Source organism: Typopeltis vanoorti, chromosome 1, assembly GCF_054136105.1.
Source record: "Typopeltis vanoorti isolate ZY-2024b chromosome 1, IOZ_Tvanoo_1.0, whole genome shotgun sequence".
NCBI classification, from domain to species: domain Eukaryota; kingdom Metazoa; phylum Arthropoda; class Arachnida; order Uropygi; family Thelyphonidae; genus Typopeltis; species Typopeltis vanoorti.
The window spans coordinates 169,899,606-169,926,991 of NC_143549.1; the positions used below are offsets into that span (position 1 = coordinate 169,899,606).

Here is a 27,386-nt window from a genome sequence, read left to right on the forward strand (position 1 = left end):
TGAGATTGATTCAGTGCTGAGTGGGAGAAAAAATGAATAGCATGTGAACAGTATATTGATTTAATCACCTTTGTGGCTAAACTGATAAATAAATATACTATGACATTCACCATTCATCTCCACCCACATATAATTCTTGTATGCTTGTACACATGTACAAGCATATTCACTTAGCTTATCTTATTGGTATCATCCTTATTTCTTTCGGTATTTCTCATTTAAAAAAATTTTTTTAAATATTTTTCTCTACATATTTATGCACAAAAACACAACAGTGCTGATGTGTTCATTTATGAATTACACTCTGTTATTGATCCCATACACATGAGATTAGAAAAACAACATATAGCATGTTAGTGGTGTGTGTATGTGTGGAGTGCAGGGAGGATTATGAAAGATCTGTTGACACATGAATAGTTTGAGCGTATAATAGGAACACTATGAGGAAGAGAAGTAGGTTAGAATAATTACTGAAAAGAAATCTTTGGCAGATGCTACTCATGTTCTAACAGAAAGTGGAGGAACAATGGCTAAAGATGCTGCTCCAGTGAACTGAAACAGCATCCATGGAAATACCTGTAGAAAAGGCACAGAGCTGAAACAGTACATCTCTGAGATAGTGGTTGGAGTGAGTCAGTGGGAGAGGGGGTTTCAGGGAGGTTTTGGATACATGACTTAAACATGTGACCAGTTCTAAGGATGGACAGATTTGGGATTTTTTCAAGTAGGTGAATGTGTGAAAAGTAACCTTTTCTCTGAGCTGAAAAGAATGCGTGTTTTTTTGTTTATATGCTGAGAAAGCTATTGATGCAATGTGTGTGTGTGCCAGTAATGCCTGGAGGTAACTGTCAATCCAAGTTGTGAGATGTGATCATATCTGGTGATTTATGCATTACTGAGGATAAGAGTAGGTGTGCTAAGAACTCTTTTGTAAGAGGAGAGGACAGGACTACATTTTGGAAGAACTGAAGGCAAACATGCTAGCCTCATCCCATTGAAGGGTGACATGAAGATCAAGGTTTAAGGCATTGGTCACTTTAGCATAAATTCACCACTCATTCAACCTACTCAGGGTTGAATGAGTAGGATGAATTAAGTGTACTGCAAAGCTGTTGATAGGATTAGTGGTGATTGAAAATTGGTCATTTAGGCATAGAATGAAGACTTTTTTCTTTATAGGCTGAGAAAGCTATTGATGCAATGTGTTTGTGCCAGTAATGCCTGGAGGTAACTGATGCATGTGGAGGTAACTCCACATGTTGGTAACTGATGATGGTGATAGAGCCTTGAGGCAATCCTGCATTGGAGAAGCTCGAAGAGAGGAAGCCATCCACCATGATATACAGTGAATGAGCAGAAAGAAAGCTTATTACAGAAGGTAGTAGGTTGAATAAATGAAGGCAGTGTACTGAGCAGACCTCAATGCTTAACACAATCAAATGCTCTGAAAATGTCAAGAGTTGCAGAATGTCTCTCAAAATTTTTCCACTGCTCATGTTCAGTGATGAGTAATTTTAGACTGAGATGTCAGACATGAATCTAGAATCACAAAATCCATACTGGTTGTAATTGACTAACATTTTCCCTGTTATTTTGTGGAGGACTGATGGGTAGTTGGACAGCAGATATTTATCTTCCTTTTTTTGGAATAGGTTGGATATATACACTCGGGTCTCTTTTTATGTGGATCGTTTTTATGTGGATTTGAAGTTATGCAGTACAGTACGCCCACAGATATGAGATCTTTTGACACTTCTGTGCATGTCAACAGAAGGAGAATCCATTCCAATAATAGGGTAATCCAGCGTTTCCCAAACTTTTCTTACGACGGAACACTTCACAAATCCTGAAATTTTCATGGAACACCTTAGTTATTTTGTAATATTAATTAATAATTAATTGTTACTTTAGCTGATTTATTATTATTAATTAATAATTGATCATTAATTAATAATTAAACATAAACATTAAATTAATTTGTGCTGATTTTCATTGACATATCCCATTCTGATCACCAAAAATTTATAATATTATAAGTACTTACGAGTGAATGCAGACTTTTTCTTCTGCGTGCTGATAGTTTTACCCTCTCTTTGTACATCCTGGAGATTGCTTTGTAGGCTGGAGGTGGATGAATCACTATCTGTTGCATCACAAAAAATGTCTTATCACTACCTTCAGTAAGAGATTTCTTAACACCAAAATTAAACAATGTCCCTTGTCTCTTATTCATATTAAAATTTAAATCTGTAGGCCTATTACTTTTAAAAAATCACGGCCCTACGGTTTCGAAACAAGCATGTGGATAATGCTTTAGTAACGATGATATTATTGGATATCGATTAACTTTAGATATTGTCGAAGATCCAGAAAACGATGTGAAGTGGAGACCCCCCCCACTGCAAATATAATTCGAGAAGGTCTTGAACTGTGCAATAAATTCGAAAATAATGACAAATTCTGAACGAGCCTTTCAATTCAAACGTGAGCTGTAGAACTGTTTGTCTGGATATCATGATCTGTATAAAAAATTAGTGAAATCATCATTGCAAAGTTTAATCTCTGATTACATTGTCAGAAGAAAAAAATCAGCACAGAACGAGGGTGAAGCTAATTCTGTTTGTGAAGAACTATTGCCTTTACTATACAGATCTGATGCGCTGACTATCTCTTCGGGTGATGAAAGTGATTTTGCACCAGTTTGCAAACATCGCCGAATATTGTCTAAAAGTGATGATAATTCTGATGACAAAATGTAAAAAAAAAAATTTTTTTTTACTTTTCAATAAAATTAAATGAATAAAGCTTTAAAACAAACTTAGGCATTCTTATTTCCCTGAATTTTCATAAACTTTTTTTTATGCGATTTTAGGCTTATTTTAATTCATTGCTTCAGTTTTATGTGGTTTTAGAAAATTATGGAATGTATCCCTAATTTTTCAACATAAGTTATGCCTTTTTTGTGCGAATTTTTTATATGTGGTTTTCTGTGGAATGTATCTACCGCATAAAAAGAGACCCCACTGTGTGTGTGTGTGTGTGTGTGTATATATATATATATATATATATATATATGCTTGCATTTCAAGGAATCTCTAAACTGTTCTCCTTTGAGTACAATTGTAGAGATATTCTGATATTTTGCCAAAAAATCACACAATGCATGCCACCACTATTGCAGCACTTAAAAAATAAAGCTGACTTCCTAGCATCATTGTTTTCTGCCAACTCCTACACAGATGACCAAAGCAAATCACTCCCTACAATACCAGAAATGGTGCACCATAACCAAGTGAGCAGAAGTTGCACCTGCTAGCCTTGGAAGGGACCAGAAAGTACAACTTGTGTTTGGACAGGTCAGTTTTCTGCTATTGATCTTTTGCTATTGATCTGGATTTGCTGATTATTGTTTTTGCATTTATTGTGTGCCTCATCTCTGAGAATGAAGCTGGGATTCTGTTAAGCCATCTGCATTATGTTTTTTTTTTTTTTTTTTTTTTTCTTCAGTTGTTTTGGTGCATCTTTTGTTAAACCATAACCTTAGTATAAGAATGCAGCTATAGTTCTTGTTGCAAGTCAGCTGTGTTATACTGAAGTTTTTTTGTTCAGCTGCTTTGGTACATATTTTGTTAAAGAATGGATTGTCAAGTGGGTGGAGAAAGGCTGGAATAGTGAATGAAGAATGAAAGCAATAGTCTGATCATGGAAAGGAAGAGTGGAAGGTTTCAGAGGTTATCCCACTTGATACCTTTGTAATGCCAGAGGACATGAGGTTGGAGGGGAAATCATTCTGTGTGAAAGAGGAAACTTATACAAGATTGATCTGAGTTATCAAGGTGACTTGTGGTATATCTGAATCATCAGCTGGTTAAGAAAAGATCAGAGGTATGGGGCAGTTGGAGAGAGAGTTAATCAATTTCTTGATTCCTGATACAAATTCTTTTGTATCTCATCCAGCTTGGTCAGTGGTGTTGTAAAAAGTGATGTCAGTTGGATTTGTGAACATTGGATAGCTGGGTTGTAGAAAGTCAACCTTCAGGGAAATGTGTGGAGGTCAGAGTGATTTTTTTCTGAATTTGGAGAATGATGAAAACAGCAGATGAATATAACTAAATGGGGACAACGACCCTTTTACCAGAGGAGGTCACAAGCAAGGATTTTTCTAAATTTGTCATTCTCTGGCAAGCAGTGTTCTCTTGCATTCTGTTATTTCGGTAAACCTTTTAGTAATTTGTATGTCTCAATCATATCACCCCCTTTTCTGCATATCAACCAATTTCTGTAATAAGGTGCATTCCATAGCCCTGTCATCATCTTGTTCACTCACTTTTGGATTCTCTCCATCTCCTCATCCTCAAGAAATCGAGGAGACCAGATCTTTGTACAGTTGTCAAGATGAGGTCTTATCAATGCCCTATAAAGAAGTATAATAATCTAATTATCTCTGCTTGTCAGGGTGTTTTTCAGCAACCAAGAATTATTATTATGTAACACCTCCAGGGAGTCCGAAGACTCGTCAAGGGAGGGCACCTACAGCTCTGTCTCCACCACTCAATCCACGAACTACAACAAATCACAACTACCATCATTGTCTACATCAGTGGCATCTACCACCCACCACTACTAGTATTTTCACAATCGCAAACATCCATGCATATGGTGGGATTGGAACCCGCAGCCTTTTGGTTGGAGAGCAGCTATGCTAGCCACTCGGCTAACCAGGCTGGCATTTTTACTAGTTTTGCAATATGTCCTCTAAACTTCAATTCCATACCCACTAACAATCCCAAATCCCTGGGTTCATCAATTTTTCTGCATTACAGTTCCATCAGTGTGGTACATAGATGGTAATCTTAATCATCAAATTTGTGAAAAATATCCTGTAGACTCTCAGAGGGTCTACAGGATATTTTTATAGTACTACATGAAAAAGTTATATCTTTACAAATTCCTATCAACAGTCTCCCTCCAAATTAATCTGTTACCTATTAAAACTTCAATATTTTCAAATCTTATATTTTGATCTTCTAAGGCACTTCTTACTGTATCACTCCACCTAGATCTTGGCCTTTTTCCCTATCATCCTGGCAAAAAATATTTGTTTTGCTAACTTTCCCTCTCCCATTCAATATGGCACTGATCATACTGCATGAGATTACTGAATGCTAACAGTGTCAAGTTCTTTCCTGATATCCTCATTTTTAATACGATACTGCCATCAATGCCATCAGTTCACTCCCCTAATCTTTCTCAGAACTCTCATATCTGTGGTCCCTGGTCTTTGATGAAGTGTTTTATTTCTAACCCCACTCTCAGATCCATGAGTTAAAATGAGTGTGAAGTGTCTTGTATACAGCTAATTTAGTGTTTTGACTAATTTTTCTCTTATTCCATAAATTTGTTCAATTGATTTCCATACCAGCTTTGGTAATTCTGTTGTCTATTTCCATATTTAGTGACAAGTATCTTCACTAAAATTGTGCCTAACTAGTTGAAATGTTTTACTTGTTCTGTAGGAAAATGTTTTCTGTGTTTCAGCCTATTTTCATTGTCTTTGTATTTTACTGCTGATTTTCCAACCGAACTTATTATTAATAACAGCAGTTATTTCAATTTAGTTGGAAATTCTTCAGACCTGTACTGCATAAAAGAACTGAGATTAACATCTTCAGTTTTGATATTGGATTTAATACCACTTTCTTTCATAATGTGATTTATTTAGATTATGAATAACAATAGAGATAATGTGCACCCCATATCACACCTTATTTAACATCAACCATCTTCCTGTACCTCCTTCAATTCCAATTGCTGACTTGCAACTGGTTTCCATATAAGCATATGATTGCCAGTACTGATCCTCTTGAATTCCCTGTGCATAGTCCGGTGAGATATGGATCAGAAACAGACTTCCTTAAATGCTTTGGTCAATTACTGTACCCAGGACGTTCTGTTTGTCCATACAAGCCTTCTCAGATGATACCAATTTCATTCCTGATAGACTGTTTTAGGACCATAGTTATACCTCTTAGACAAGTAATGTGGATTATTTTCCCACTGATTAAACAACCAGGATATCTCACCATTTGAGAAACCAGTTAGTTCTGCTGTTTTCAAAATCGTGGCTTCTGCCAGACTTGTACCCACCATAAGCTCTTGAACTTCAAAACATCCTTTTTTTCCCCATAGGTAACTATTTTTTCAAATAGTTACCTAGAAAACATGGTGATGCAAAGACCAAGTATTTTGCATATTGCTATGTAAGTAACATTTACATATATCTGCATAGAGGTTTCTAATTCAGTTGCCGGTATGGGATGTATTGCTCAATATAATGTCCGATTTATACCATATATGTGTAATGTTTTGAACAGCTTTTCTCTTTGCACCTTGTCATAAGCCTTTTTCAGATCTGCAACACTTAAATTCAGATCTATAACTCGCATGTTTCTCTTAAAGTGAAAATATGATCCTAACAGCCTCTATTTGGCCTGCACTCAGCTTGTTCTTCTTCAAGCTTCCTTTCTGCAGTTTTCTTATTTTTTTAATTTTTTTTCTACAAAAACTCATCAGCACAAGCTGACTTACTTGCCAGGAACTTCCAATATGCTTCCTTCTCTTTTTATAGATGGATACTATGACAGCCCGCCCCAATCATCTGGTATTTAACTCTCTCACTAGGCCTTCTGATTTACAGTGTAATGACCATAAAACTTTTATCCTCCATATTTAAGCATTTCTGGTCAAATATCATCCACTCCAGCTGCCTTTCCATATTTCAGTTTTTTGATGGCTTTTACTACATGTATGGATTCCTGTTGAGCATTTTCTACCACTGTGCTGACATTGCTTGCTTCATTTAGCAATCTTAGTAATTTCACCCAACATCTAGAATATCTTTGTCACTTTTATCATCTCTGATTCCTTTTACCTTACTCTTTCTCCATTTCTAAGCTTTTTCAACAGCCTCCGGAATATTTTGCCACCTTCTTGATATTTATTTTATGTTTTCTTACCAATCTTCTCATGACTTCATTTAGCTATTTATCATACTCGAAACTAAATGGTGATCACTTCCAATTTCAAATCCTCTGTATGCTCTTATGTCCTGACCCAGTGGGAAAATATTGCTGTCAACAATAGCATAGTTAATGAGATTTTTCTTTTTTCTTGCATATTCTCTCCTTGTGAATTCTTGCGCTTTTTTATGTTGGAATGTGGTATTAGTAATAACTAGTTCATGTCCAGAACATAAATCCAGAAAGCACCTGCCATTACTATTTGCTTTAGACTTTTCTCCAAGAAAAGTTTTCCGAAAACGTTTCTATATGTTTGATAATCATTTCCTGTTCTGCTGTTTAGATTTTCGACTAGAACCAACTTTTTTTTTTTTTTTTGCATGTCGGCTACCTTCCTAGTGCTTTGAAAAATTCCTCCATTTCTTCCTTAGCAGAATCTTTTGTGAGACCATAGACACAAATAAGTCTCATTGTCTAGTTCCCATTCTGCTATTTGCCCACATCACTACTTGATATTGCCTCCCATTCAAGAAGATTATCCTCGTAGTTACTGTTGAATACTATAGTTATTCCTTCATTTGCCTCTGATCATTAATTCCTGAGTATATTTCCTGAATAAATAACATGTATTTATTGCTTATAAAGTTCTCACATGGTTTTGACATCTTTGTTTCGATAACACCTATTATATCGATCTGGTGCTTATTCAGTTCTTCTGCTAGATCCATTTCTTTTGCATTGATGCAACATCAGCAGTCTTGAACTCTGCTGATGTTGAATTGGGATATGTTCCAGGATTTGTTTAGCCTGGCATTTAACTGACGTTTAGCCTGGTTCCCTGACCAAAATAATGACAGCCATGTTTAACTGAGCATGAAATTTGGTCCATTGTACCATCATTTAGCATTATGGTTTAAGCCAACAATAATGAAATTAGGTCGGCTAAATCACAAATTGCCAGCTCATACTCAACTGTTCGGTGTCCAGGTCGGCACTTTACGGGGTTTAATACAGAAGATGAGGATTGTACTTTAGGTTGGAAGCCCTTGTCAGTTGTTTGCATTTCTTAAAAAAAAGGCTGTGTGGTGGTCTCCTTCCCAGTTGTCCCTTAAGCACCCTGGTAATCTTTTTCTTAAGTTAGTAATCTTTTTATCCCTACCTTACAGGTTGCCATGTTAAACTGATAACTGTTCCTCATATTGCCAATCTATTTAAATTATCCACCAAAATTTTAATATCATCTTTATTGATTATTGCTCTATCCAGTTTTTGCATCATCTGCAAACAGCTGAATATATCCTTTCAGATCATTTCCTATATTGTTAATGTACAAATTAAATGGTAGTGGCCTAAGTACAGAACTTTGTTGCATTCCACTGGTCTCAGGTTTTCTACTGGACTCGACTCCTGATTTAGCTACTGTCTGGTATCTTACTATCAACCACCCTCTTATCCACTTCACTAACTTCATATCTATCCCAATGTGCTGCAATTTATTTATCAAAATTCCATGCAGTATCCTGTCAAAAGCCTTTGCAAAGTCTAGCAGTATCACTATACACCCATTGCCTTTATTCAACTCAGCTTTCACTGTATTATAAAAAGTCACTGAGACATGACCTATCCTTCACAAAGCCATGTTGTCCTATATAGTATCCCATTCCTTGATTTTTCACTTAACTAACTTCTCCAGTACCTTGACCACCACTCCTGAGATGCTGATTGGTTGGTAATTTGCTGCCTCAATCTATTGGAGCCTCCCTCATGCAACGATACTATTTACCCCTCTTTCTGCTTCCTTGCTGCTAGCTCATATCTGAGACTTAAATTAAGGAATATGGTTCAAAGGCACTGCCAATTCCTTAGCACCTTCTTGTAGCACTCAAGCTCAAGCTGGTATATTGTCTAATCCCATAATTGTATTCACATCAAGATTCTGTAATATTTTATGCACCTTCAGTTCCAATACTTCTGTTTCCATATGTCTTGTCTCTCTTGTTACCGCATTATCTTTACCTAGATGATGTACTCTTGCAAAATGTTCAGTTAGTAATTTGATTATTTCACCTACTTCAGTCAAGCCCTTCAGCAAGATTCATCACTGCACCCATAGAGGGCAACAGTTAGGATTGCAGGATCCCACCTTTTACACTTGATCTATGTTTGCCTTCCTGTTGGAGTGCCTTGCTTAGTGTATTTTCTTTGTGCCCATGAAAATGCTTTTGTGATCGAGGTAAAATATTAGCTTAATAATCTAATTAGCTAAATACTTTCTTTTAGGGTTACACGGTGATCAGCACTCATATTTGTAGATTTAGGGACTCAAAAACACACGTGTTGAACAGATTATTTTATTAATTACAAATAAAATAAAACTTGACGTTTCGACCTCTATATCGAGGTCATCATCGGAAGAATACAACTGTATACAGAACCAGGCTACATGCTCATGCTTTCTATACCAGTAAACTAAATCTACGTAGTTAATAAATCTTTTTTCTAGCCTGACCTCTAGTGATAAAATAAATAAATAAAGAAATAAAATTATATATAAAAAAAAAAAAATATATATATATATATATATATATATATATTATAAATAGATAAATGCAACTACAATAAACTGTTAGAGTCCTCATGTATTAATATTCTGGATAGTTACAAAATGATTTCTTTCAGTTGCTATTGAATGTTCTAAACACTTCACCAAGTCACCAGGTTGTCTTCTTGTAGTGGGAATTTTTCTAATGCTAGTTTAGGATGTTATACAGGTTGTAGATAGGTCCTCCACATTCTTGAAATGGTGAGGCCATCATTTTTGTTGAGATCTTGAGGGCAACACAGATTTCTCCAAACCTTTCCATAGCAAATGTCAAGAGGTGGATGATGTAGACAAGGGATCTTAATTGACAGAATCCTTAATATTGAACAATTAATTAGCTAAATAAATTTAGTTTGTAGAACTATTTTGGAGACAATGAAGGTGACTAGAAGGTGACTAAAATAAGGCCATCAGAATATGAGAAATATGAATATAAGAAAAATCATGAATGAAGTAACAGAGATCTGTGGAAAACACTGGCATTTATAGGAAAATCTGAACTATCAGGTGCCTTGGAAATCTTGAGGGCAACACAGATTTCTCCAAACCTTTCCATAGCAAATGTCAAGAGGTGGATGATGTAGACAAGGGATTGACAGAATCCTTAATATTGAACAAGTTGTTCATTGATGGCCTTCTCTGTTACTTTAGATAGCACTATTGTGGGAGTGATACATTGATAATTTGATGGTAGACACTTATCCCCCCCCCCCCTTTTTTTTTTTAAAGAATTGGCTGTACATGTCGGCTTGCTTTCACCTGTGGAATGGATGCCAGCTGAGTATAATTTACTGTAGAGATGATAAAGAACAGGTGTCAGTTCAAGCCTATCAAGAGATAGGCTTGCACTGAAGCCTATCTCTTGAGTGCAATTGGTGGGATATACCATCAAGACTAGAAGTTTATAATAATAATAATAATTATTATTATTATTATTATTATTATTATTATTTTTTTTTTGGAATCCAGGTTGTTCAAGATTCTTCTAATATTAGACATTCTGGTTGAAGCACACAGAAGTTATGCAGATTAAAAAAGGAAGTGATTTTCCTTGATCATCTATGCAGGATTTGGATGAGAAGAATGATGCCATGAGGTGAACTTTATCTTTAGATAATATCGTAGTTCTGTCATCTGGTGAGACAGAGGTGGGAGTACAGATGAACAGAAAGTTTGCCAAACTCGTTTTTTTGCAAAAAAGCAGAAGACATGATTGCCATTGGCACGGGAGAGTTTTTTTCATTTAACCCTTTCAAAGCTATCCCTGTTAATTTTTTGTTAGTGCTGCAACTTTAGTGTATGCTGTGAAGGAAACTGGATTTTTCTGTAAGACTCCCTTCTGATTTTTTTTAAATTTTTTATTTTTATTTTTTTATTGCCCTTAAAAATCCATGGTCTGGATGCTGAGCAGGAATTTTGAACAGAGTGGGGAATGATGACCCTCTTTCCAAATAATATCTGCCACACCACAAGTATGGAGAACAGGATATGCCTTGTATTCTTTGACACCACAACAATGCCTTGCGGGAAGATCTTGGAGACTTTTAGTTTCCATAGTCATATTGCTTGTTGACTGCTATCAAGCTGTCTTGTTGGTAGATGAATAGTTTGCTTTAATTCATTACTTATAGATAGAAAATAACTTACCATCCCTTCAACCTTAATCAGTGGAATAAGAAAAAGGGAACCAGTTAGAGATGTGGACATTAAATGGAAGATATCTCACTGTTAATTAGTTGGATTATAGGAAGTGAAGCTTCACAGTTAGGTGTTAAAGGAATGTGAAATTGGGGGAGTTGTAGAGAGTGCAGATTAATGATACATAATGAGACAATGAAATCCTAAGCCAAAGTAAGGCAGAAGAGGAGATTCAAGATGAAGTGTCCTCTGGCAAGGAATGGCAGAAAGAATTAAGGCATAGTTTGGACAGTTAAGATGGACTGTGGCTGATGTTGGCAGCAGTGTGGGAGTACAGGAAATCAAAATGAATGCTGATCATCATCATGTAACACTAAAGGAAAGGATTCTGATAATTCATGGAGATTCGATGCACAAGTGATGCAATCAGTACAATAAGTTGAAGATTCATGTTTCTGGTTTGATTAACCGACTGGCATTTTTAAAACGTTGTAGGGACAGCAATATCATTCCGAACTGCATCAAACTAAAGAGAAAATTTACCTCAACAGAGGCGCAACGAATATACCACCATATGGAGAAAGCATTACTCAGAGAACAGATCCAGGCTACTAGAAAAAACTTGGCCTTTACTCAAAACCAGGTACAAAATTTAAATTCTGAACTTTCAAGTTACTCGAACGCAGATATTTGGGTTATCCTTGAGAGGATTATGAACAACTAGGTGAACCATATCCTTCAAACAAAGAAAGAAAATCTCATATCCAAATTTCATAGACTAAAAGATCAACAATATTCTGAAAACCAACGGACATATTTGAATTTCCCCGCAGTGCATGTAAACAACCAACCACAAGCCAGTGATAACAACATCCAACCAGAAGCAAGAAGCAACTCCTGTTGCTCCTTGCTTCTGGAGGCAACACCAGTTGCCTTCAGGTAAAAGTAACATAGTCAGCCTATCCAACCATGACTTAAACAAAGATGAACTCTTGCTACTGAGCAAAGATTTAAACTTTGCTGTGGCACCTAGATCGATTAACAAACTGGATTTTATCTATAATATTGAAAGAGGCTTAAGATTCATCCCAACTACCATAGCAGATAAAATACATTTAGAAACCGCTAACATTTTAAATGTAAATTATAAGAAAATAATGAGTAACTTAATGAAACATGAATTAACAGCGGTGATCTCACTAAAATTGAATCCAGACATCGTAATTACTAGAGCTGATAAAGGCAGTGCCACAGTTATTCTAAATCGAACCACATATTTAGAAAAAATGAGCCTGATAGTCTTGGACAGCAGTACCTATCAACTTGTTAACTATAATCCTACCAATAGAATAAAGAAATCAGGGAAGCTACTTAAATTGGTCACTACATGGCCTGAAGATACAGTCAAAAAATTACTTCCGCACTAGGCTCATTCTTCGACAATTTACAGCCTACCAAAGATTCACAAACAAAACACACCACTCCTACTAATAGTCGAAGGTATAGACAGCCTGTCTATACCTTCTATGTCACTAACCTAATTATCATCTAGCCAAGAAATTAGCATCAACACTCAAGGAGTTGGTAGGTCATTCCCCCTCCTATATCAGAAACACACACTTCATAAACATAATCAAAGACATTACATTAGAAAAAGATGATTTATTAGTCAGTTTTGATGTCTCTGCCCTCTTCACAAATGTCCCAATCAATGACATAATCCTTCTTTTACAGGACAGATTCCCTCCCGATATCACAGCGCTCTTTGCGCATGTATTACGTTCTGGTTATTTTGAATGGCAAAATGCTTTCTACCTACAAAAAGAAGACAGCTATGGGCTCGCCATTATCCCCCCCCTCCCAATTGCTAACTTTTATGTGGAATATTTTACAAAGTATTTCTCTTAGATACATTGATGATGTTTTCGCTATCTGTCCCCTAGATCGCCAGACATTAGACACTTTCCTCAGCCACCTAAACAAACAACACAAATGCATACAGTTCACAACTGAGATTGAAAAGCAGAACACACTTTCTTTTCTAGATACACTTGTCACATGTCTTCCTTCTGGAGTCTTTCGTTCATTGTTTGCCGGAAACCGACACAGGCCAATATATACACATAAACTCCTACCACCACCCAACAAAAAAACTAGGTGTCATCAATACTCTAAAAAACGGGACTTTGAAGATTTTCTCCAATGAACAAGTGCTTAAAGATGAATTTAAAGTTATCAGCAATATTTCCTAAAAATGGTTACAGCCAAAATACTATCAACAAAATTCTCTACAAGACCTCACTAAAAACAAAGATAAACTAGACTACAATAAAACTATAACCATTCCATACATTAACACTTTCATTGCCAAGCTGAAAATTGGAATTTCGTGTGGCGGCCAAATTTTTTAAATTTTTTTATTTAGTTAGCAACGTCAATGCGATAACGCGTGATCGGCCGTTTGGTGAGAACTCGCATCGCATGATCGCATGATATTGTTCACTGCCAAGCTGAAAATTGGAATTTCGTGTGGTGGCCAAATTTTTTTATTTTTTTATTTTTTTATTTAGTTAGCGACGTCAACGCAATAACGCGTGATCGGCTGTTTGGTGAGAACTCGCATCGCGCGATATCGTGTGATTGGCAATGAACGTGTTAAAGGGACATCAGATAAAATAAGCAAAATACTACAAAAATACAACCTTAAAGCCACATTTAAACCTCCTGCAAAACTAAAGAGCTTACTCAACTCATCTAAAGACCCACTCCCTCTGCTGGCCCACCCTGTAGTATACCTTATTTATTGCACCTATAATCTACCCTATATAGGAGAAATGGGTCGCACAATTCCTATCAGACAAAAGGAACATAAACGACATGTTAAATATAATAACTATGGTGAAGATCTGATCTTTCTGATCATGCCCTGAACACTTTACATAGAATTGACTGGAAAAGCACCAGTTGTTTACATCACACTAAAACATGATATGAACGTAAATTTAAGGACGCCTGTGAGATTCTTATCAACCACCCTAATCTTAACAATAACGATGGTCTAAAAATCCCAAGCATATGGAAGGCACATATTCTACCCATTTAGCGTTTCTCCCTAAGTTAACTATAAATAGGACCATATCTAATCCAGAATCTTAAATCTAATATAACAATTGTCATGTTAAATTCTCATGTTTCTGAGTCTCTGATGTTATCTTAAATAGAATATAGCTTTGATGTAGTTTTTTTTAAATTAATTAATTATTTATTTAATTTTTTTTTAAAAATATTCTATATTCACTAGAGGCCATGCCATTAGAATAACCGTTGATCAAATCATTGTCTCTTTAGCATACTGTGGGAAATGTAATTCAGCTTGTCTCTGTATATATATGTGTGTATACTCCAGAAGATGACCTTAATATGGAGGTCGAAACATCGGGAAATTAAAATAGTTATTTATAACATGGTTATAGAGTTCATAATTTGTCTAAAATTGTACATTTACTAATATACTTTTAACCATGTACATACTGCTCAATAGCCAACAATGTTCTTGCACCAGTAAACTTTTGAATAACAATAACCAGAATTGAAATGCTGGATAATGCATTGCCAATATCACCTGAAGAGTCTAATCAGTAGGCCACAGTTGTTTTATTTTGTGAAGAAATAGTTGTAGCAAGATATATTTAATGGTTAGTGAATAAATTATACTTGGGAAGAAATTATATTATTGATTTTGTTCTTTATTTAAGTGTCTGCAAACAAAACCTTTCGCATGAAGTAACATCACAATTAGACTATCTTCATATGGAAGCCTATTACTATATCACATTGCCTTGTATCCATGCATAGTACACTTCTTTTCTGATGCATATGATTTCATGCATTATGGGTTGGATCACTACCAAGACAGATTTCAAACTGTATTGGAGTCTTATTAGTTGGAGCTTGACCCATGGAGATAGTGAATCACCATATTATTAAAATACTCTGCATAAGATGTAGTTTTAGCAAATTTTTTTTGCTTGGTTAGTACATAAATTACGCTAAGAAATTATATTATTGTTTTTATTCTATACTAGGGCATCTTCATGTGATTCTATTTGCCTCCTTATACATGATGTTACTTCATGTACAAAGTTCGTTTGTAGATACTTGGATAAATAATAAAACAAGAATATAATTTCTTGTCAAGTATAATTTACTTGCTGAATAAAATATACTTTACTCAGCTAAAATAGTGATAATATGATGATGATGTGCCATTTGCCAGCTTCTATAGAAATATGACTTCTACTATTGATTTGACTCTTAGTACATTCTAATTTCAATTAATGAGACCTCAATCAAGGTTTAAATGGTGTCAGTAATGACCCTTCCCATAATGCATTGACAGTATACCCAGCTGAAATGTGTTTTACACTGCATTATGGGATAGATACTAGGGCAATTCGATGTGAAGTCACCTACCTTCATATACGAGGGTGGCCTGAAAAGTTCTTGGCCAAACAATGGAAAAAAAAAAAAAATTATAATTTCAAAATTATTTTTATTTTTCAACATAATCTCCCTTAAGAGTAATACATTTATTCCAGCAATGCTCCAGCATCATTATCCCGTTCCTGTAGTGGTTTGCAGTAAGATCTGCAAAATACCCTTCTATTACCTCTTGATTTGAAGAAAAAATGCTGACTAGTGAGGAAGAGTTTTTGTTTCGAGAAGAGATAGAAATCAGAGGGAGCCAAATCTGGTTAATAGGGTGGATGTTCCAACAATTCATAGTGCAGATCCCTTAATTTTCCCATTGCCAAAATACCTTTGTGGGCAGGTTCATTGTCCTGATGAAAGATGATTTTTTTCTTTTGCAAACGTTTTCATTTAGTCTGGTTAAAAGATCAGAATAATAATTCCCCAGTTATTGTTTTACCCTTTTCAAGATAATAAACAAAATGCCTTTAACATCCCAAAACACCGATGCCATGACCTTTCCTGCTGATGGAACCAACTTTGTCTTCTTTGGCGCTGAACAACTGGCTTCTATCCACTGTTTTGACTGCTGCTTGGATTCTGGAGTGTAATGGTGAATCTAAATTTCATCCATAGTGATAAATCGATACACAAAATCAGTTTTATTCTTGTTAAAATGCTCCAAGCACTGTTAAGAGATTTTCATGTGAGCGCGTTTTTGATCTGCTAAGAGCAAGCATGGCACACATCTTGCGCACAGCTTTTTCGTTTGCAATTCTTCATGCAAAATATATCCTACACGTTCTTTTGAAATGCCTGTAGTCTCAGCAATTTCACACACTTTGACCCGCCGGTCATCCAATACCATATTGTGCACTTCATCAATGATTTCTGGTGTTGTTACACTTTTTTGGACGTCCTTCATGTTAGATCATTTTCAAGGATGGTACGGCCACTTTTAAACTCGGCAGCCCATTTCTTAACTGTCAGAAATGAAGGAGAAGAGTGCCCATAAACTTCTATGAACTTCGAATGAATTTCTTTTGACGTTAAACCTTCTTTTACAAAGAATTTTATAACCGCATGATACTCAATTTTATCCATTTCAAGGGATACGGACAACACTTTTGCTTCAGACTGCTATATAAAACAAATTGCTTGGTAGAATGAGTTGCATTTTCACATGGATGCTTATGACAGATGTACCAACTTTGAAAAAAAAAACCGTCACGTTGCCATCTTCATGGGAACTTAAGATAAAGACACGTGCATGCAAGTGCTTTTTAACAGCAAATGAGAAATGAAGCGAGGAAGCTACCGTTTTCCTAAAGTCCTGTTGGTGTCCCCTGGCGGGCTATATTAGGTGTTCTTGGCCTTTGGGCTGAAGTTCTTCTGATATATGTTTCCCAAATTTGGGGCAGTCTCATGCATCCAAATTTGTTAAGGTTTGGCATGTTCCTAAGGGCTGAGGCTGATTCCATGAATAGTCTTTCATATTTGAACTTGCTGCGGTGTATTACTGTGGCTTTCTTCCACCTTATTCTGTGGCGAGTATCCAGAGCATAGTCTGCAAACCCAGAGTGGCTGTACTGGTGAAATCGGATGTAGTCCTTGTGTTCTGAGATTCTGATATTTGCTGTTTGGCCAAAGTAGGACAATTTACAGCTGCAAGGGACCTGGTATACACCAGGTAGGTCTAGGGGGGAAGTGGTTTGTCTTTAGTGGAGTGGATAAGGGATGCCAATTTTCTATATGGTCTGTAACCAGAGGTCGTCATGTTTTTTTAGGATTTTGTTGATTTTTTCCAAGGCGCCTCAGATATAGGGAATGGTGATGGATTTAGAGCAATCTTTTTTGTGAAGGGGAGGAGGTGGGTTGTGGATAACTGGTTTTAGTATTTTTTTTTGGTGGGGGGGATAGCCATTGGCTGAGAAAATGTTAAGGATGTGATTTAGTTCAGTAGTTAGGGCTTGGTGATTTGAACAGATTACTTTTGCCCTGTTGAATAGTGTCTTAATAACTCCATATTGTTGTGGGGGGGGGGTGACTGTATCTGCCTGTATGGGTGGGTTTTCTATAAACTGAGAAAACCAAGGTTCCATCAGGTTGGCAGGTGACTAGTGTGTCTAGGAAGGGGAAGCTATTGATTTTCTCTTTTTCCAGGGTGAACTTGATTCTAGGATGTTGGTTGTTTAAGTGTGTTAAGAAGGAGAGGAGTGTATCTGGGCCATGTGGCCAAATAGCGAACACATCATCAACGTATCGAAGCCATATGGTAGGTTTTTGTGGGGCAGAGTTTAAGGTTTTCTCTTCAAAAGTCTCCATAAAGAAGTTGGCTAAGGGTGGGGAAAGTGGTGAACCCATGGCTGTCCCCTCTATCTATTTGTAGAATTTTTCCTGCCAAACGAAATAGCCTAAGTTCATTGTGAACTGAAATAGGGCTGAGATATTGGGAGGAAATTTAGCTTGAATTAGCTCAAAGGTTTCTTTGAGAGGAACATTTGTGAATAAGGAGGAGACGTCAAAACTGACCATTATGTCATTATGTTGGAGTGTAAAGTTTTCTATACTGGCTTTGAAGTGAGCTGAATTTTTTTTGTGTGATGGTGTGTTGCCAGTATAGTGTGAGAGCGCTTTGGCTAAATATTTAGCTAGTTTGTAAGTGGGAGAATCAATGCCATCCACTATGGGACATAATGGCACATTTTCTTTATGTATTTTTGGGAGCCCATATATACGAGGGGGTGGGTCTAGAGTTATATGGTTTTAGTCTGTTAGTAATCTCCAGCCAAGAAGTGACCTTCTTAAGCTATGGAGTTTTCTAATTTCAGAGTTGGTGGGATTGTATTCAGTGGGGAGGTAAGTAGCTCGATCTAATAGTAAAGCCATAAGCTTACCTGTGTAGTCATTATGATTGAACGCCACAGTGGCGTTCCCCTTATCCACTTTGGTGATAACTATTTCTTTGTTTTTCTTCAATTCCTGTAGAGACTTGTATTCACTAATGGATATGTTGGTTTTTGGTGGTTTTGCTTTTGTGAGAACACAGGCTACTTCCAATCTAATATTGTTGGCGATGTGGTTTGGAAGGTGGAGAATCCTGCGTTCAATCTGGATCATTAATTTTTTGGCCGGTAATTTCCTAGGAGCAATGGCGAAATTGTGACCACGTGACAGAGCGTTGAGTGCTTCAGGCTTCAAGATGACTGAAGAAAGGTTAACTACAGTGTTGGTTTGTAGTTTTGGTTTGGACATAGAGTTCTTTAATTTATCAAACTTGTTGATATGTTGACTCTGTATTTGTTTGAATTCTTTGTTTGCCACAGTGCACGAGATGTCATGTAGTATTGACCAAAGTTTGTGATTTAGCATATTTGAAAGCGCGTTCTCTAGCGCTAAAATAGCCCTGTTCGTCGGCTAGGGAACCGCGTGTAGCGATAATTTACTCCCGAAGTAAAGCCTGGCTTGCCTGGTTGTAGATACAGAGAGCTTTCTGTCAAACGAAACGGTGCTTAAATTTTACACAATTTGGGATTACCTGATTATCCTGGCAGCATTTTAGGAAGGTCAGATGATTCAGTTGTCCAGATAGCTTCAGTTTGCTGTAATGTCGGGCCTCGCATGCGATGGAATCTCTGTGGATGATAGTAATTCTTGTAGAAAGACTTATACGCTGGTTAAACATGATAACTAAATATTTAAGAACCTCTTAAGTATTTAGTTATCATGTTTAAGTTTTAGTTATCTGATATATCATAAAACATATATCAGAACTTCAGCCCGAAGGCCAAGAACACCCAATATAGCCCACCAAGGGGCACCATCAGGACTTTAGGAAAACGGTAGCTTCCTCGCTTAGTTTCTCATTTGCTGTTATGTAGTATTTGCATGCACGTGTCATTATCTTAAGTTCCCATGAAGATGGCAATGTGACGTTGCTGAAATATCGGAAAGTATATATTAAAGTTGATTTAATTTATATTTCTAGGGTACGCTGCCAATTCCTTAAGTATTTAGTTATGACGTTTAACCAGTGTTAAACCGTATGAAATAATTTAGTTACTGATTTAAATCATTTTACAGTTATTTTTTAATGGCATACCACACTATTTCCATGTATACTTTATTCCAAATTTTTACCACCAAAATATATGTCATCTGCTAATTACATAGCTTTTTCCTGATCATATCTCGTACCTCCTTTGCAATTATTTTCCTTAAATGTTTTTTTAATATTTTATTTTAAAGTATTTTCCCAACCTTTCATCATGAGTAAAAGAATTAGTGAGCAAAAAAGTGAAAGTGTGAAAATTATTCGAAAAGTAATTTCATTGGAAGGAAAACTTGAAATAATAAAGAATGTGAACAAGGCAAGTCCAGAGCAAAGATAAGACAAGAACACAGAAATGGGTGAATCAACTATAAGAGCAATTTTAAGCAAAGCTGCTGAATACAAAGTATTATAATGATTGAATTAGAGAGACTTCTTTGTACACGGATCGAAGATTGTAACTAAAAACGGATCCTGCTAAGAACTGACCTTATTAAATCAAAAGCATTAAGTCTTTGCAACCTTGAAAGAAAGGGCTATCAATGATGGAAAAGAAGAATTCCACGTTAGTGCTGGGTGGTTTGAGAAATAGCCTACATAATGCTCTAATCGCAGGAGAAGCTGCAACTGCCGATAAGGAGGTGGCTGCAAATTATCCAGAGATTTGAAGAAAATTGTATAAGAAGGGGCTATTGTGATGAACAAATATTTAATGTCGATGAAACTGGCCTTTTTTTTGGAAGCCAATGCCTTCCAAGACTTTTCTGGCTAAATCAGAGAAATATCAGCCTACTTATAAAGTCGCAAAGTCAAATGAAATTACTGCTAGTGATATGCAATCCATTTGGAAGCACATTCTTCCACATTGTACAAATGATTTTAGAGGCTTTTCAAATGAATCTAAGTCAATTAAATCTCATTCTGAGAAACTGAGTGATTCCAACCTGCTGCACAGTGGGAAGATCCTGAAGAATATGAAGAAAATTTAATCACTGACAAGCCCAAAGAGATTTCACAGAAACAATTTTAAAATATTTTCGTGTGACCAAAACTTTTAAGTAGCAATGCTTAGAAACTGGCCCTTGTGAAGAGAGAAGCAGGAAAATTTGCAGAAGAGGCAATAGGGCCATACTGTCAGTTGTATGAAAAAAAAGAAAAGAATGCCCGCCAGAATAATAGATTTATATTTTGAATATGTTTTATTGTCTTTCAGCTTCATAGTTTTCCTTTAACTAGGCCCTGAGACATACCTTAATTCTTTTATAAAAAAAACCAAGGGTAAAAAAAGAAATTTGAGGAAAGAATTATACTTTTTTCCATAGGTTATTATACTCGATTAGTGCATTTTCAATTAATACGCCTGTTTTAAGAACGCATTAGGCGTACTAATTGAGGTATTTGCTGTATTTATGTTTTGTACTTCATCAAGCAGAATATTTATGAAACCAAATTGACTGTAATTCATGGAAATATGTTTTAGAACATTTTGAAACTACTTATAAGGAGTCTTGTACAATATATTTTAAGGGATGAGATATATGATAACTTTTAATGAGTCTGCAGGGCATGGTGCATCATAAGAATTTTAAAATACTAATTTTTTTTCCCCCTTTACCCTCTCTAAAATTTTTTTAAATACTTTCAATAACACTAGATGCTAAGTATTAATATAAAAGTATTGCTAGGCAGTTTAGCCAATATACTGAATGAGAACTTTATTCATTGTTTAAAAGTTTTAACTGATTAAATTAAAAACTTTGAAGCATCAGCAAAAAGAGATCAGATGCAGTCATTAAAATAATCTGAATCTCATCTCTCTTTCATGCATACTGATAGCTAGCAGTGCAAAATACAATAATTACAAATATTTTGATATAGGTTTCTGGTCTATTGGTAGATTCACATTACATACATACACAGAAAGGTTTTCCTTTTTTCCAAGGAATAAATCCATATTCTCTTTCTTATTGTTATATTAAAAAATCTCCCTTACATGGACCATGATTCTATTATGGACACTTGTTTTCATTCTTGGTTTCTCCATAACTCCAGGTTTCAAAGATGTCAACGTTCTCTGTCCTGAGCTTATCTCCTCCATCTCCCTCCTATTGACTTTGTGGGCTCCTAGATTTTCTTTTTATGTGTCTGGGATACTAGTCTGTTATTCTTGAAGTCCATTTATTGTCTTTCATGAATGCTACGTGTATTTATGTGATATGTTTATATGACATATTTATGTGATACATGTATGTGTATCACATAAAATTCTATCGCCATTCACCTGTCACCAATGAATATTTCTGTGTTATTTTGTATTCACTTATCCATTTTAATTTAGTTACATGTGCAGATATGGTTATCTGGGTTCCGAAGATATGGAGAGACATTTAACAAGATCCATTGGCAGGTTGTTGTTGTTGTTGTCTTGTCCTTTGAAGAGTCTTAAATGTTTCCATGTTCTCCTTGAACTGCTTTGGCTATGTCGATGATTTTGTTTGTATAGAGCTGTTGTTCAGGATTAGGATCTATTTCTTGCAAGGCTGCTGTAATTGTTGGACAGGTAAAGATGTGAGTGAGTGTCAGTTCAGTATTGGGGAAGTTGTTGCAGTTTCTATATGTTCATCTGTATTGATCTTCATTCCTCTATAATGTCCTATTCATAGTCTTGCTATCGTGGTGGAAGTCTTTCTGTCAGCATTGATTTCGGGAATTTGATGTTGTATCACTGATTTCAGTGGAATTAGTTTAGCTTTTGCTAATGTGTCAGCATCAGCAAGAGTTATCATGTGAGTTTCTTGGTTGAGTTCTCTGCCCTCTTTTGCTAATTTATCAGCTGCTTCATTGTAATCAATGCCTACACGAGCAGGAATCCATTGTAAAATGTAACCAAGGTGATAACTGACCTATGGAATTTTGCATATGAGGATAGACAGAGAGAACATGGTATTCAAAGTTTTGAGGAATAGGAGCAGAGATATGATAGAAACATACATGTTAGTAAATGATTGCGAAGAATAGATACAATTGAAATTCAAAGAGAGAGATGATATAAATGACTAAAAGGGGATTCTCCTTCAATATAATAATAATGATAACAGTATAATAACAATTGGAAGAACGATGGTATGTTGCGCCATTCGATTGGAAAAGGCCTAAGTTCAATTCTCGTCATGACGGGAGGAATCTTTATATGGACTTTTTCAATCAAAGGTGAGTTAGCCAATCTCATACGGAGGTAGCAGGCTTTTTTCTCCTAGAAACTTGGGTTTTTCATCTCGCATACAGACAAATCGGTCCTTCAGAACACAGCGCAATTTACAGACAAAAAATACTAGCTGTGGTGGGCAGTGGATGGCGCTGATGTAGATGATTGGTAGTAGAGGTGGAGACATAGAGTTGTACAATGAGTGTCCTCTGGCGATGAGTCTTCGGACTCCTTGGAGGTGTCACGAATAATAATAATGATAATAATAATAATGTTATATCTGTTGGAGATCTAAATAGCAGAGCAGGAAATGAATACCAGACATATAGTTTGGGAGAGAAATGAACAAAGTTATGCACAAATTCACATAGAGGGAAGATATACAAGAAATAATAAATAATTTGGATTCTTTTTACAGTCCACTTTCCTGCATTTCGAATAGCCACCGGAACAATATTTTACCACCTTACTGGTATTTACTTCTGTATTTTTACCAGTATTCTCATCACTTTTGTTTAGTTACTTTCATACACTGTTTAGCTTTCATACATTGTTGTTTAGAGTGATATTTCATACTGCCTCATGACACAAGAAAATGCAGGGAATTTAAGAATGATAAAGTGCTCACTATTTACTTTTGAGTAGGATAAAAATAAATTACGTGTTGAAAATAAAAATATGTACAAAAGTTTAAAAACAAAGTTGAACAGCTTTCAGAGATGAAGTGTAGACTTAAATATACAAACATTATTCAAGAAAAAATGAAAGAGTTTGAAAACAAGAACAAAACCTTGTAGACTTGGTGGAAACATTTACAGAAAACATTGATTAATTCAGCCAGAGAGCCATGAGTGAAATTGTTTGCCAGTATAGAAAAATCAAAACTGCATGGTGGATGCAGGAAATTAAAGAGGTAGTCCTGAAAAAGAAGAAAGCATATCAAAATCAGAAGTTATTAGCAAGTAAGTCAGCATGTGTTCTGAGATAAGATGGGGGGGGGATAGGAAGCTAAACAGTGTATGAAAGTAACTAACAAAAGTGATGAGAAGACTGATAAAAATACAGAAGTAAATAATAGTAAGGTGGCAAAATATTTTTCTGGTGACTATTAGAAATGCAGGAAAGTGTACTGTAAAAAAGAATCCAAAATGATAGAGGACAAGAAAACTGAATATGACTACTTTTTGTGGCTTCTGCCCACAAATGGTTTTTATGTAAACCTATAAGTCATCACATAATCATGGTACAAACCATGATTATTTGAAAAATTGTTTAAATGGAACAAGAAATGACATAATAATAGTAGAGACCATTCAGAAATAATCCACTCAAAAGTACATATCAGTAATTAAGGTAGAAAAAGCCATATTTGACCAGAATTGTTCAAATATAGAGGCATAATATTTTTAAAATGGTTACACTGAATGATACATACCTGGTCCGAAGGTTGAACGGATGATTGAACTAGAGCTCTTGTAGAGCCCATCTATAAAAAGGGAAAAAATGATTATTTGAGAATTACGAGCAACTTCCCTACTGAATGTTCTGGATAAGATTTATGCATGTATGCTTGAGGCTAAGAAATAACTGTGGAAGAGAAACAGAAGTTGTTTGGAAGTTTTCATTTTTTTTTATTTTTTATTATTATTATTTGACATCTCCAGGGAGTCCTAAGACTCATCGAGGGAGGGCACCTACTCTGCAACTCTCCATCTCCACCATTCAACCACAAACCACCTCATCCACACCAACGCCATCTACTGTCGTTGGTGTGGATGAGGAGGTTTGTAGATGAGGTTGAGTGGTGGAGATGGAGAGTTGTAGAGTAGGTGCCATCTCCACCACTCAACCTCATCCACAAACCGCCTCATCCACACCAACGCCATCTACTGTCCACCATCACCACTATTATTTTTACAGACAATCACAAACATCCATGCCGACAGCAGGATTCAAACCCATAGAGTTTTTGCTTTAGAGTAGATACGCTAACCACTCGGCCAACCAGGCCGACCTGGTTGGCCAAGTTTAGACAAATTTTTTTGGATTTTAGACAAACTTTTCTGGATTTGGAAAAGGCATATGAGAAGGTGCCAAAAAAGGAAAGCTTTTAAAATGCTGCAAAATGGCCAAGTTTAGACAAATTTTTTTGGATTTTAGACAAACTTTTCTGGATTTGGAAAAGGCATATGAGAAGGTGCCAAAAAAGGAAAGCTTTTAAAATGCTGCAGTTGTGTAGTATAAATGGGATGTTGTATTTAGCTATACGTGGTCCATATTTAAGTTTTAAATCAACAGTTAGAATTTAAGGAGGTACAGGATGATGTGTTGGTGTACAATCAGTAAGACATTAAAAGTTTATTTTTCACTTGGTTAGACTATAATAATTTTAGTTTAATCCTTTATCCAAGTGTGTGCAAACAAAGTTTGTGCCTGAAAGTATCTTCAGGACTGGGGTAAAGTGGTACAACACCACAACACCGGGCAACTCCTTGCTTCTATAGTTATCGTGGGGGGGGGGCCTTATTCTCATTTACTTTCATATCCTATGTGATTCTTCTCAGTCATACTGTTATTCCTGCCAACCACTTTTGTCCATTCTTTTCCCAACAAGATTTATAAGTTACAGAAATCAAGTGTATTGTGAATTATCGTAGATATGTCTTTGGATGGAAGGACTGAAAATTAACAGAACTGGCCTATAACTTTCAACCTTAACCTTGCCATAGTCCTTATACTAGTCTTTCGGAAGTGTGCTAGATCTGACTCATATTAAAAAAAAAGAAAAAAAAAGTAGAATCCTCTGATTTTTTGGTAAACATGAAGAGTTTTCATGTACAGCTATCTCAATTATTGTATTTTCAACCATATAAAAATTATGTAGCATTAGTCCAGCTGGAATTGTGTGACATCTTGAAAATCTTTTTATGAAGAAAACTTGGCTGTTTTAAGCGATAACAGTGTGACACTTCTATTAACTTATGAAATTTTAAATTCAAGCATCTTCCATCATATTTGCACTTGTTATGAAAATTTTGGAAACAGAATGCTTATATGGAAAGAGATTACCATACATGCATTTAACCATATCGATGAATGAATCAATCCTACTGATAGTTAATTGTTGATATATTTACTAGATATGTAAATCTATAACAACTTGTTCCTACCCCCTTCTCGGAATGATGTTTTTCCTGTATTATTCAGATATTTTTACACCATTATGATTATTATTTTTTTCACACCTTGAAATGACTGAAATTGTATCAAACTGCTAAAATCCAGATTTCTATTGTTAAGCCAAGTACTGCCAACTAACGTGATTGGTCTTTGGAGAATGATTCAAAGTACCCAATATATTTAGTATTCAATATTTCAGGATGATGATATTATAAAAATAAAAACATGATTAATGGGTTTTCAATTAATAAATAATATTATTTGTGTTAGTGTCCTGAGACTTATTTTATTTCTGAAAACTCAGTTTGCAGCACTGTTTGCAAGTCCCACCAATATCAATAGCATGACAAATTCCAAGAACGGAAAAAATAATAATGGGAAATATGTATGGATTATTTTTATATTTATTCTATTTTATTATCATATATATGTACACTACTGCTTAATGATCAGTGTATCAGAATGTTCATTCATTTTTTGTGGTGTTTTAAGCAAAATTTAACACAGAGGAATCTTTTTCTAAATTTTCCAGGAACACATTTTTCTCCCTTTTAATTTAAAAGAGTTCATGATGGGCAGAAAATAATATTATAAATAGAAGGAGAGAGTTTCCTTTTGTATATTCCAAGAAATAATGCAAAATGGAGAAATTTGACATTCCAGTTTTTAAAATTTTACAGGCAAATAAAAAATGCTATATAGCTTGCATTACTTACCTATCTGCAATATTAAAAGACAGTGAATGTCTATTCATCCACATCACACAGCTAACACTAAACAAACATTAAGATAGCCATGCTTAATTCAGGCATCAAAAGCGTTAATGAAAGCTAGGCATTTAATCAGCCATTCTGTCTTATGGTGATTAATGCTCATGAAATCGGACAAGATTACAGTAAAATTAGTTATATTACTACTTATATAAATTGTTTTTAAAAAAAAAAAAATTACACAGCATCGGATCGGATGAATCAGTGAAACCATAAGCAGGTTCCACTGAATGCAAACTTATTGTATTACTTAGTGTTTGCCAGTTTTAAGAGAAATACTGGCAAACACTAAGTAATACAATAAGTTTGCATTCAGAGAAATCTGCTTATGGTTTCACTGATTCATCCGATGCTGTGTAAATTGTTTTTTTTTATAGATCTGTTTTAATGCTTTTGTAGAAGTTTTTAGCCATTCAGTGCAGGGATGTGAAAGATTATAATTTTGGTACAT

The 27,386-nt window shown here is 35.5% G+C and overlaps 1 protein-coding gene across 1 annotated transcript in view; it reads left to right on the forward strand.

Annotated features, from left to right (window-relative positions):
• tst (superkiller complex helicase subunit twister) overlaps nucleotides 1–27,386 on the forward strand; it is a 362,155-nt gene that overhangs the window by 299,222 nt on the left and 35,547 nt on the right. The gene's annotated exons all lie outside the window — the stretch shown is intronic.